This window comes from Littorina saxatilis, linkage group LG13, assembly GCF_037325665.1.
Source record: "Littorina saxatilis isolate snail1 linkage group LG13, US_GU_Lsax_2.0, whole genome shotgun sequence".
In the NCBI taxonomy this organism is placed as follows: domain Eukaryota; kingdom Metazoa; phylum Mollusca; class Gastropoda; order Littorinimorpha; family Littorinidae; genus Littorina; species Littorina saxatilis.
In genome coordinates, this window is record NC_090257.1 from 2,032,670 (window position 1) to 2,040,894 (window position 8,225).

An 8,225-nucleotide genomic window follows, 5' to 3' on the forward strand; every position below is an offset into this window, starting at 1 on the left:
GAACTGAGCGCTGTCATTGTCCGATAAGAACTCCATTCCTTCGGACAGCGCACTATTCTATTCTTTCTTTTTCTTTCTTTATTTGGTGTTTAACGTCGTTTTCAACCACGAAGGTTATATCGCGACGAGGGAAAGGGGGGGAGATGGGATAGGGGAGAGATGGGATAGAGCCACCTGTTAAGTGTTTCTTGTTCACAAAAGCACCAATCAAAAAATTGCTCCAGGGGCCCGCAACGCAGTACAATATATGACCCCACTGGGAGAATGCAAGTTTCCAGTACAAAGGACTAAACATTTCTTACATACTGCTTGACTAAAATCTTTACAAACATTGACTATATTCTATACAAGAACCACTCAACAAGGGTAAAAGGAGAAACAGAATCCGTTAGTCGCCTCTTACGACATGCGGGGTGCAGAGAAATAAGGATGTGGAAAAGAAGACTTTTGGTAAGTGAAATAAAGGTGATGGATCCAGTCAGGTAGAAATAAGACAACAAGAAAAGAATTGGAAAACTGCAGGGAATAGTAGGGAGAGTTTTCTTGGAAGGAAATATAGGTGAAAGGACTGGTAAGGCAGAAATAAGACAAAAGAAGAGAAGTAAAGGGGTGGGGTAGCTCTGTGGAAACACTCCCGCCGCGTGAAGGCGACCCCATGGGAGCGCACTATTCTATATTTTTCTCTCAAGATACACATTTTCAAAAAGCGACCGAGCACTCTCGCGTACATGTGCACTGAAGTTGTGCAGTGCGGATCTTGTGTTTTCGGGAATTCCAAACCGTTTGTGATATGGGCTGTTTGGGTACACAGGGGCGGATCAGTTACTTTGTAAGGGGGGGGGGGGGGCACTTTGAATCGAAAGTGAATGTGATGGGCGCGAAGCGCCCGAATTTGCTAGGGGGGTCCGGGGGCATGCCCCCCCGGGAAAATGTTTGGCCCAATGAAGCAAAATGGTGCCATCTGGTGCCATTTGAACTTAGAAATGGTCATAGAATCAGCATAGAAAAATCTTTTTTTTTTCTTCTTCTTTTTTTTCTTTTTTTCTTCAGGGGGGGGGGGGGGGGGCACGTGCCCCCTGTGCCCCCCCCCTCGTCCGCCCCTGGTACACCTGTCTGCAGCACATTAAAGTTAGGAGTACGGGAGACAACTCCAACTGACGATAAGTGAGACTTGTGTCTGCTTTTGTTTTCAGTTCGAGACATTTTGACGAAGCGCATTGAATTATGCCACCGAAATAAAACTAAGGCCTGTCCACTTACAAAAACTGCTGGGTCAAAGTACAGTAAATCTTACATTTTGTTAAGGAAATGTGCGGCAGTAAAATTGAATTTGGAGAATACATGGAATAACCTGGTTTTCTGGGAAGTGACATAAAAATAAATAGAACAATTGTGAATACTTCTTCTTCTTCTTCTGTGTTCGTGGGCTGAAACTCCCATGTACACTCATGTTTTTGCACGAGTGGATTTTTACGTGTATGAACGTTTTTGCCCCGCTATTTAGGCAGCCATACGCCGCTTTCGGAGGATTGTGAATACTGATCGACATAGAGTGCCGTTGCTATGGAAACAGTCGTTACATTGGATTGCTAGGAAACAGTTTAACAGCGACATCATACATCAGAAATTCCTAATATTTGGCACAAAGATGCACATGTATCATATCTACAATCATATAGAACGATATTTTTACAACAGAATACAGTTGAATTTTAATATCTTTTGTCAAAAGAATGAACGAATTTCTCATTGCATATTCATTACACTAATTAATTTAAATTCAACTGTAGTTGTTCACAAAAACAACACGTTCTATATGACTGTAGATATAATACATGTGTATCCTTGTGGCAAATATTATGAATTTCTGATGTATGATGTTGCTGTAAAGCCGTTTTCTAGAAATCCCACATGGCGCTGTAAATGCCAGTTTTCATCGCAACTGCAGTCAATATCCATCCACAATGTTTTCATTCATTGTAATAAGTCACTTCAATAACTACCCAGAAAACTAAGTTATTCCTTGACTGTATTCTTCAAGTTTCAGTTTGGTAATTTTACTGCCGCACATTGCCTTAAGTCTGAATCTCTTCTTTCCTCTATCTCTGACACTATCACTGACGTGCAGAATTGGATGACAGAAAACAAACTTCAGCTCAATAGCAACAAAACTGAAGCTATCCTAATAGGCACTACATCCAAACTCTCCAAAGCCACCTCCGACTCTCTTCAACTCTCTGACTCTTCTGTCCCTCTGTCTTCTGCTGTCAAAAACCTCGGAGTCACTCTAGACAACACCCTTTCCATGAAACAACACATCTCTTCTGTCTCTCGCACCTGCTACTTCCAACTCCGCCGCATCGCCACTATCCGCAAGTACCTCACCACAGATGCTACCGCCAAACTGGTCACTTCCACCATTCTCTCACGTCTTGACTATTGTAACTCTCTCTTGGCGGGTCTTCCCTCTTCTTCTATCTCTCGTCTCCAACGCATTCAAAATAGCTCTGCCCGTCTTGTCTTACGAAAGAAAAAGAGAGATCACATCACCCCCCTCCTAAATCAGCTCCACTGGTTGCCCGTTCCTGCCCGTATCACCTACAAAATCAACACTCTCACCTACAAATGCCTCCATGGTCTCGCCCCTGCCTATCTCTCCGACTCTCTCTCTCTCTATGTCCCTTCACGAGCACTCAGATCATCTGCTGACTCCCTCAAGCTCAACATCCCCCACACCAAACTCAAAACAGCAGGTCAACGCTCATTTTCTTTCCAAGCACCTAGCCAATGGAACACACTACCTCTCCCCCTCCGTCAACAACAGTCCCTCGAATCATTCAAATCTGCACTCAAGACATTCCTTTTTTCCAAATAATCCATGCATTCTACACTGCCCACCCCATCCCACCCTGAATAACTGTACATATTTTAATGGTTGATGGTGTGTGTGTGCTAGTGACTTTAAGTCTCCGTGTGTGTGAATGAGTGTATGTGCGCCTTGAGTCGCCTGTTGGTGAGATATGTGCGCGTTATAAATATTCGTATTATTATTATTATTATTATTAAATAAAGGGTTCCAGTAACATACCATTCTTTATTGATTATGAACTTTGGAAGGTTAGATGTTGGATCTGTTTTTTATAAATATTTCCTTGGTGTGTTGTACTAAGATCAACCGTCTGCTTGGACATATACTAAAGATCCACTACATGGCTGCTGTCTGCGGAAAATCGATTAATTCATAGAAAAATATGCCTTACAGGGAAGCAGCTAGCCGGTTGACTGTACATGTGTTTGTGTAGAGGTGTTCTTATTGCATGTTCAAGCCAGGACAGGTGGTGACCTGAAACATTTACACATTACATATGTATGCAGGACTGCTACTTTTAAGCTTAGGTGCAAGTGTGATGATAGGCCCTATATTCGTTTGACTGATTATGGGCATTAAAATAAAACTGCAAAAAGAATACTTACACTTGAGATCTGATTTTGTGTGTGTCTGTGTGTGTGTGCGCATGAGGGTGTGTGTGGGCCATTTGACATACTTGCAGAAGAAACCAACAGAGGTAACTGATAAACTGCATTTATTAACACAAAGATGTAAACAAAGTGAGTTCACACATGTCACAAAAGTTTTTTAAAAAAGGCAGTCTCACATGCATTCACAATATTTGGTACTCACATGAATGGCCAAAGATATATATAGGCTGAGAATGCAAGTTCTAATTTGGCACATTTGTACATGTAGCTGCATCCGCTAGACATATATCCATCTTACAATTAAAAAAACCTAGTGGTAAGGACATCGGCCTGAAAATCTAGGTGCTAGGTTTGAATCTCTGCAGAGGCATTTAATTTTCCCCTTGGTTGAAATTAAAATGCTCAATCCAGAGAGAGCAACCGTAAAGTTACCAGCGTAAAAGTAAAGCCTTGAATGCAGCTATGAAGGTCATGCCAGCAGTGTGGGTCAAGATTCAGGCCGCCTTCTATGCACAGAATTCTGTGTAGGATTCTCAGCTCTATCTTTACAAACACATAATCCCCAATAGTCATACAGTGGAACCCCCCTTTTAAGACCCCCTCCATTTTAAGACCTTGTTTTCTGACTTTCTGTTCATAACCTCTGTAAATTTACCTCCATTCTAAGACCCCCTCCTTTTTAAGACCTGATTTTCTCAGATTTCTGGAGGTCTTAAAAGGGGGGTTCCACTGTAGCTGTAAGAAATAATTTTGTTTAAAACTCTTATGCCTTTTGGGGGAAATAAATTAATAAGAAAAGACATCACCACACTAAGAAGAATAAGAATAAGAATAAGAATACTTTATTATCTCATAGAGAAATCAGGGTGTAAGAAGTCAGGGTGCTGACTTTTGCTATGTGACCAAGTGGAAGGATTTTCTTATCCCATGCAAAAAAGCCTGATAAGGTCTGACACAGTGAGGCGAAGTGTTTTAATGAGGCAGAGCAGGCCTTTAAAAAATAAGTTCACCACATCCAAGTGAAAGACACAATCTTGGCAGACTGTATTACAAAAGCAACATTTCAGCACAACATAAGAATGAATTGAACCATCCAGGATGCACCAGAACGACCCAAAAACAGAATCAATGAAAATTTTAAACAAGATAAAGTACTGACAAGGATTCAAAGGAAGAAAAAGTCATGGGTTAACACATTTCATGTGCATAATGCAGTTAAAAGATCTAAATTCTAATATTGCAAACAAAGTCTATACATGAACACGCATTGACTGAAACATACACACACATCTCCCAAAGCTAAGCCTGTGTGTAAAATACTGCCTGTGAACAGCTTAACTTAAAGCACTCAAACAACATAAAAGATAATACCACTTTATGTAGTAAAAACAAACAAACCGCCGTTTGCTGTAAGAAAATATCTGCATACCAAACACTAGCTGTATTTAGCTGAATTGACAACTTACATAAGTCAAAATGTACCCTTGATCCACACCGCACATTTGTGTAGAATGTTATTGTTAATGTGTTACATGTTCATTTCACCACTAAGGCAACAGAAAACCTCTGTAAGTGTAAGCATCTTCAGATGGACTATATTAAAGCAGTTCTGGTAGCTCTGTCAGCACAGAATGGACTGAATCTGATCATCATCCGCAGCAAAGCCAGGCACCACTCTGCAAGCTGCCTGCACGTCATATCTCGGCACCTCACTTCCTGGAAAATAAAGAAAATGTATTACTGAGCACATCCAGACTTTGCTGTGCGCTGATGGGGATATGTTTTGGGTATCGAGAAGAGGGTGTGTGTTGGGGGTGGGGGTGCGGGAAGGTGGGTAGGAGGTAATACTTGTTCTTCACAAGATCAGTGGGATGGAGAATAGTGTGGGTGATACTGACAGTGACAACTATGAACTAAACTGTAAACATTGTTCTGTATTACAGGTGCCATCATTCCTTCCTGAGAAAACCATTTATTTCATGGATATATTTATACTTTCATCATTAAAATTAAAAAGATTTCCTCACAAGAACCTTTCTAACAACATGATATCTTGTTATGCTGCTGATGTGAGCAGCTTTTCTGGAATGTGATGGAAAGTTACTATTTTTTAAATTCAGCGTGAGCCCTCATCCCGCACACATATTTAGCGTTGACACCTTACAGTTTTGTTGAGAAATGTGATGTGAATTCATTCAGAAAATTCTAACTCTGCCCAGGGGCAGTCAGGGTGTTGAATGTAGAAGTAGGTATCCAAGTACACAGACGGTATTACAATTTACATTGTAACTCTTATTCCATGTAAAAAAAAAAATTAAAATTTAAAAAAAAGCTGTAAGTGGTAAAGAAATGTGTAACTTACTCTTCAGGGGTAGTCTGTAATGTAAAGCACCACGCCAAGTCATCCTGATACCTCTCCAGCACATGTATCCATGTTTAAAGGTAAACTGTTGGAACTGGAAGACAGGAGCTGTATGAATGATGCACATTATCTCTGGTTTCTCGGGAGGCCTGAAAAAAACCAGAACAATATTAACATAACATGTCTTGAAAATGAAATAAGTACAATTTCAACTTCACTATCAGAGCCAAATCACTCACTAATTCGGTAACTGTTTTGTTTATTCTTTTACAACCATAGTTCATACACTGATACAGCAGCATTTGATTCTGTGCATGCAGATTAAAGATATCAAGCATTTTATAAACTTGAGTACAAAAAAAGAACATAACAAAAACATACTCAGTGACTCACAGTCACACCCAGTTACTCAGTAACACACACATACGCAACAGATAAATCTTGCTCAGTACCACAAAGGCCACGTTTGCAATGGTCATGTCTTGGATTTTAAAAACAATAACTTACCCGCTGGTTGATCCAAACCGATGATTGAAAATCAGCGAGAGAAAAATGTCCTGTAGTGTAGACAGTGCGCTTCATCGCCAACCTCCCCATTCAAGGCAGATCGTGTCCAAAATCAGCTGTACCATTCACATCCCGATTGAATTCTTTCCGAAGGGCAGTCAGTGTTTCAACTTCTTTGTCGATATATTTCTCTGGTGGACGTGTTGAACTGCCAAATATTAGATTGTATCCAATGTCAGTCACGAACGACGGCCGCCATGTTTTTTTCGTCAACACTACTATTCATGTACTCCACTGAGGAAGAGCGTTTTATTGTGTCTTAAAACCGACTTCATGGGAAAGTGATCAATCGAATTGTATGGTCCACAAAAACTTGCTTCATATTTTATTTAAGGACTACTTTTATTTGCCTTTATTTTTATGGCGCACATTGTGTGCCCCACATTTTGATTTGGCCTTCATTTTGTGGTCCACAAACTGGAAATGTGCCCCACAAATTTGTGGGCTTATTTGTTGGATTAATGACATCGAATGCCAAGGATATGTGTCTGTGTTAGAGGCAACGCGGAAGCTCAATTCTGTCTAACCTAACTTATTTGGCGTAGACTGCAACAGGCCTAAGATGTCTTACTGTCATTTTATTAAATTATGCTTACGTTCAATTTTGTAATAACAGTCAGTGAAACGCACTCGCTTTCGAGGAATTAACGATTTGAATGAACTGATATAGTTACAATTGTCTGACTGTTAGTTTTCTTACACTTTCGCAACAGAAGAAGGTTTTGCGCAGATCGAAAGGAGTTTACGTACATGCATAATTATGTCCTCCAGCATAATATACTGCACAGCGTATTTTTCTTGCTGCCAAGTCTATGTTAATGAACTAATCATAAAACAGAGCGTACCAAATAAAACCTGGTTTATTTTGCCTTCAACGTGTGAATGATTCAGAATGATTTGTTTAATTTTGTGTTGGTTGACTTTAGACCTAGGTAGGGTTCAAAATCGCCACAGAGCTTTTTCCTCTCTTTTGTAGTTTCTGACTTCCTAAAAAACCCACATAGAACATCCTTATGATCGACATTTACAACCGCCCTAACATCAACGAGACTCTGAATTTCATTAAAAGCACGCACAGATGTGTGTTTTGTGACTTTGCATTCATGATGCGTTGCAATTGAATTCCCTTTTGTGCAACCGTGTATTACTCCATGGAAATTAAGGTAACGAGACAAAGTGAGAAAACTTGTGCATATTCCAATTTTACTTTACGACATTTTGAGTACAAAAGGAACTCGATGTAAATAAAGATTGAAGAAAGCCCCTTAGCGCGTCAAGGGTGCTTCCTATTGTTTCTTTGAACATTGAACAACATTGCTGTCATGAATAGATACACATTGGGTTTTTTTGGTATTAAACGACCACACAACTGATGGGTTATGTTGATAGCTTGTACCAAAGGCATGCTTACATTATATATACTCATTGGCACATCCAATGTCACGCCGTGTGGACGTGTGTCTAATGAATTATCTGCCCAAAACAGATACATTGTTCCACTTCTTTGCTTCCCCGAAAGTTAGTATTATTCATTACACCAAATTATTTAGATTAGGAGAGCTATCTTAATTGTCTCCACTCACACACACATCGCCTATAGATGTATCAAACAGAGTACAAGTATTACAGAGTGAGACTTTGTGAAAGGGTGGGCAGGTGGGTGAATGTGTTGTGTGGTGTGGTTATGCTACCTGCGTATCTCCCGTCACATTTCAGTCAACAGGGCGTGCCGCGAATCGTCCTATGTCAGTGTATCGAAGAAGGAAAACTCCCTCGCCTGTTTTTCCTTCCCTATTGTTCTCATATTTTCATACAC

General features: G+C 40.3%; 1 long non-coding RNA gene across 1 annotated transcript; it reads right to left on the reverse strand.

The window, feature by feature from the left end:
- Window positions 1-4,668: 4,668 nt before the first annotated feature.
- Window positions 4,669-5,978, reverse strand: LOC138946253 (uncharacterized). The gene is made up of 2 exons (XR_011449220.1): window positions 5,843-5,978; window positions 4,669-5,196 (listed from the first exon to the last, which is right to left on the reverse strand). It is a non-coding gene; the product is annotated as an uncharacterized lncRNA (long non-coding RNA).
- Window positions 5,979-8,225: the final 2,247 nt, after the last annotated feature.